We start from the raw sequence: 5,944 nt of genomic DNA on the forward strand, positions 1-5,944 counted from the left end.
ACTGGTTCTTAGAGCTCGCTTCGCTCGCTATTAGTGTTTAATTTAGAAAAAAAAATAACGTCGACCAAAAAGTGTCTTAAGTAAATATAAAGATATTTTAATAAATCCATATAAATATGTTTGTGTCGTATGAAAACTCTAATGTTTTTTACCTCAATTTGTTGAACAAACTTTTTACATAAGATATAACTTATTCTTAAATATAAAAGAAATGTTTACAAAAGGAATTCTTTGGCATTAATTTAGACGTCTGTTTGTGGACAGGTTTTATTGAAATTGGCAAACAAATTGAACGCCCCTCCCCCTTAAAAAATATTGTTGATAATCAATAATTTTTGTTGTTGTTGCTAAAACGGTTTATAAACAAGTTAATGGTAGGGGTACCTAGTGCAGACGTATAAACATAGAATAAAAGCCTGAAACAAATACAAAGTGTCGGTCGACCAACAATTGATGGTAGAAGAAATATATATATATATATATATATATATATATATATATATATATATATATATATATATATATATATATATATATATATATATATATATATATATGTGAATTAAAGGCACGCATATCAGTAATATTTAAGGCTGATACTACTTTATCAATATGTCTGCGAGTGGTTTTTAATGTAATGTAATTACGCTAATAATAATAAATGTAATAACGTCTAACGTATCTTAGACATTTTTTTGTCATTAAAATGGTTTGCGTCCGTATTTCGGACGCTTGTGTAAATTTGTTTAAAGTTGATTTATGTTATATCAGTGCCGCATACGAATTTGATAATATCTTGCCATCTCTGCTATCTAGCTTTTTCCATACATGCATGCTCTATTTGTGGATTTATATTACTTTATTTAAAGCAAATCTTTATATTGTCTTGCTTGCAGCCAAAACAATACAAAACAACACACTATTTCATGTTTATTGGCATTTTCTCACAATAATACCAAAAAAATCATAGTGTTAAATAACATAAAGCATTATTTTATCTTTGGTCTACAATAAATTTTAAACTATTTCAAACCTAACACTGTAACAATTTAACCCAGTAAACAAAATGTTAGTGTTGCATTGCATCTTAATTACCACTCTAGTACGTCGTACTTTATGAATAAACACTCATTTGGCAAATATGCTTCCTAAACTTTCAACAATATAGATTTCTTAAAATATTTCATTCAATTTATTGAGTCGCCAACCATGTTGGCTCCCAACCATGGTTCATGGAACAAAAGCAGTGCAATCAAATTACAAAACAAGGACACACCTAAAATTAATCTAAGCAATCTATGAAGGTCATCATTTATCATTTAGCATTCAAGCAATCTGCGTGGTGATCAAATAAAAAAGAATATAAAAAAGAGATGGTATTTAGAAAACAGACGCTATCTGGCATTCATGGTGAACTATAGCAATGTGATATGTTATTAACTAAATTAGGCTTAACACACTAACAATTATCCTGTTACACCTTATAAATAACAACGAACCTGGTATACTAATAAGCTGTTCTGTATTCGATACGAGTAAATGTATAGGACAAATTGCAGTAATGTCAATGATAAATTTCTCGTACCCAGTGGATTTAATCCTATAAAACCAAAATGGCTTTATGATAGATTTGATCTTGCCCAAACCACAGCGAACACCTTCTCATATTCAAAGAACGATTCATTTTTTTCAGCAATTGTATGAGTACCTATTAAATTGATGCCAATTTCTACGCAATTATCTTTTCAGATACAGACATTTCATGCATACTTTTTTCAATTGTATACTATGCAATTTAAATGATATGCTATATGTTTATGCAATGCTAAGAGAAAATAAAATAAAGGGTTTAATGACATGGCATGATATGCTATTATATTGTATGCTATCAGATTTGAGCAAAAACGCCTCCGTATAGAGCAGAGTTTTAAACATTTTGAAGTAGAATGATAAGAAGCAAAATTTTTACCACTAATATGTAAAATGAACGTTTATTCTAATTAAAATCATTTAAAACCGTTGAAAATGTGTTGTATGCTACGAAATAACGAATGAGATTCTATGAGATCGTATGCTACGTACGAGATTTCAATGCTATGATTGATATCTAAATTTCATGCCATGCTGTATGTTGTATTGTATTGTTTATTACCAAGAACCATACGATTCATAGGTTTAACATATATACATAAGTGAACAAACATATGAAAACAATTTTTAAAAACAGAAACAAAAAAGAAAGACCATCACAATCTTGTATTAGACTGCGTGTGCACACAGCAGTCTGCAAAATTTACATAACAGAAGTAAACAGGATAATGAAGAGTATACTATCAAAATAAAAACTAATTATAATTTTATCGTAATTTTGAGCATTTATATAAGTATTTTCCCAAATTGCACAACTCTTTGATATTCTTTGTTGAAAGTAATTGAATAAGTTTAAAAACAGAAGGCTTTTCATAATAATATTTTTTTACATACAACTTTCTTATTTCCTTATAAAATGGACAGATTAAAATAAAATGAAACTCATCTTCAATCTGTGATAGTGAACATAGTTTACAAACTCTCTCATTTCTATGGATATTATAAAATCTGCCACGCTCAATCTCGAGTTGATGAGAGGATAAACGGTATTTACTTATAAATTGAACATATACAGTTGGTATTGGTTTTGTTAAATATTCTTGTACTTCAAAATTATAACATAAGTGCTTATACATTGTACATTTGGGAGAATTTTCAAAGTAGCCATGTCCTTCTTGTATAAACATGTCGGTCAACCTCTGCTTCACTTCATGTAGGAATACATGTTCATTAAATTGTTCTTTACAGTTCCATATATATCCAAAACCTAAATTGTTAATCAATTGTTTTATGTATGAGAGCCAGCAATTAGAAGCTAACTGTGTTTCACATTCATTTAACATATCTTGGTATATATTGCTTAAAATACAATTATCACTATTCTTTAACTTTATCCAATATTTCAACATTCTATAATTTCTATCCAACTGCAGTGGTTTACGACCTAATTCAAAATACACCATCATTGATGTAACACTTTTCTTAACACATAATAACTTCTTACAAAAATCTAAATGTATACTTTCTAATTCACTTGCTGGGTGCTGTCTCCATAATTCACAACCATAATGTACTATGCTACCAATATATGTATCAAACAATGACAATTTTGTATTAACATTCAATTGTAATGGCTTCATTTTGGACAATAAACAATACATCGCTTTTCTACTTTGTGATGCTAAAACGCTTTGCGTTTTATGAAAACTGCCATTAAAATTCAGAGTTATACCAAGATAATTGAAGTTTTCAACAATATCAATACATTCATTGTTATAATTCCAACAATAATTATTTGTTAACCTTCCGCCTTTTCTAAATACAACAATTTTTGTTTTATCTACATTAACTTTTAACTTCCACTTGGATGTATATTGCTGTAAACAATCCAGCATATTTTGTAAACCTTGCTCTGTCTCTGAAAAAAGTACAGTGTCGTCTGCATACATAATTAAGAATAAAGCAATATCTCTAATTTCAACAGGTAGACACATCTCCTTTATGAATTCAATTTCAAAATCATTTACGTACAAGGAAAATAAGAAAGGAGACAGAGACTCACCCTGCATCAAACCCTCGAGACAATCAAAAAACTCGGATATATGATTTTGATATTTTACACATGACTTTATGTTACTATACATAGACTTTATAATGTTTAACATACGACAATCAACACCACTTCTTGCTAATTTAAAAAACATTAGATTTCTATCAATTTTGTCAAAAGCCTTTTGATAATCTACAAAACAGCAAAATAATTTTTTCCTCTTTGCAATACTTCGACTAATCAACCAATGTAAAATAAAAATTGCATCTGTTGTACTATGTCCAGCTCTAAAGCCAAATTGAGCATCAGTGATTACATTATATGCCTTGGACCAATTACATAATCTGTCGTTCAATAGAGATGTAAATATTTTAGATAAACAGCTTACAAGTGTGATACCTCTGTAGTTATTACAGTCCACAGAGTCTCCTTTTTTATAAATAGGAGTTATAATACCTTCCGACCATATTTGGGGAAAGATACCGGAAGAAAAAACAATATTAAATAAGTCAACTAAGTATGTAGTAAGATAGTCACCAAACGCAATAAAATATTCATTCAAAATATTGTCCATTCCTGGAGACTTGTCCTTTTTCAAACGTTTTATGACGCGAGTTACCTCCTCTGTTGTTATTGGACCGTTAAGTTCGGGGTACGAAGAAATGTCCGTTTCAGCGAATGTTTCCTGATCGGAGTAGGTGTTGTTATCCGAGGAGGACAGCTCTTTAAAATGATCATGAAAATTTATAATAGTTGGTCCTTGTATAGGATTCTTCTTATGTTGACGAAAGAAATGGTAAAATTGTTTGGGGTTCTTCTTTTTTAAATATGCCATATGATCTCCTTGGTATCGGAGGTAAACACGCTTAAGTTTTCCTTCGTATTTTTTATAAGTTCTTTTTGCTGAAACCAGAAGAGTTCTATTGTAATGAGTTTTTGCACTATTGAACAGTTTCAAATTCCGTAAATAGATTCTCCGAAGGTTTACACATTTTTCGTCAAACCAAGGTTTGTTGTCTAAGGTTTTATAACTTTTACAATGAGTATAATTGCTAGTTTTATTTACAACAAACTCTTTGCTACAATGCGGTAAAAATACATTATTAAGTACTTGCGTAAATGATTCTATACAATTATTCACACCGTTTTTTGTTAGTTCTACATTAAATAAAACTTCATCCAATTGCGGTAAATGATCATACAATTGAATTCTTATATCATCATACAACGATTCATCCCACCGTGTTCTAATAAAATGCGTATTCGCATTACTTATCTCAACATTAGGTATAACATGTCTATTAACACATATATGAAAATATAAAGGAGCATGGTCAGACCATTCATTAAAATCGTCGACCTGGAGATAATCAATAATATGAAAGTAATTCTCTGTAACTAACGCAAAATCATTTACGCTTGCGCCAATATGATTAAAAAATGTATATCTACCTTCTTTGTCGCCAACTGTACGACCATTACATACTCTTGTACAAGTTGAACGGCAAAGCTGTAAAAGCTTTCTTCCAAAACTATTTACAACTTTATCATGTGACTTTCTAACATACATGGGATCATCACATTTATAATCTTTAACGGGAGATAAAAAAGTACTCATCTCTGTGCCCATGACATCATGTTCTATATAATCTGGCAAAGTGCCTATTCGTGAGTTGAAGTCACCACTTACAATAGCACAACCTTTTTCTTTGTACATTGATATATCTTCGCTAAGTATACTAAATAGATCAATTTCATTTTTCTTGTAAAAAACATTGTTTTCATGTGGTATATACACAAATCCGATATACAGGTCAGTATTGTCATCATTAATACCGTTTTTTAGCTTGATCCACAAAATAGATTCATGTACAATATTTTCTACACACAAAAAGTCGTGCAGCTCTTTTCTGTATATAAGTATAAAACCTCCACCTTTACATGACGTTCTAGGAAAACACTTATATAAGTATTTGTCTTTAATAAGACTATCATCAATATCAATATGTACATCGAGCCAACACTCCGACAAAAAAATGATATCATACGAGTCAATAATTGATATAAATGCTGGGTCTTTAATTTTATGGTATATCTGACGGTTTATATTCCAGGAGCATACTTTAATAGTGTTTAACGAGACAGACCCGGGGTTTGATATTTTTTCACGAGCGGAAAATTCACTATCCTGACGAGATCCCTATGCAGAGGAGGTTGTAAAAGATGTGTTCGAACTGACTGCATTTATGCGAATCCCGCTTACCCCCCCCCCCCAATTATATGTAATATGCATCATTGATGAAA

The 5,944-nt window shown here is 30.4% G+C and overlaps 1 long non-coding RNA gene across 1 annotated transcript; it reads right to left on the minus strand.

The window, feature by feature from the left end:
* Positions 1 to 3,876: 3,876 nt before the first annotated feature.
* On the minus strand, positions 3,877 to 5,847 carry LOC136271266 (uncharacterized). The gene is made up of 2 exons (XR_010709181.1): positions 5,093 to 5,847; positions 3,877 to 4,543 (listed from the first exon to the last, which is right to left on the minus strand). It is a non-coding gene; the product is annotated as an uncharacterized lncRNA (long non-coding RNA).
* Positions 5,848 to 5,944: the final 97 nt, after the last annotated feature.

This window comes from Magallana gigas, chromosome 9 (assembly GCF_963853765.1).
Source record: "Magallana gigas chromosome 9, xbMagGiga1.1, whole genome shotgun sequence".
Lineage (NCBI taxonomy): Eukaryota > Metazoa > Mollusca > Bivalvia > Ostreida > Ostreidae > Magallana > Magallana gigas.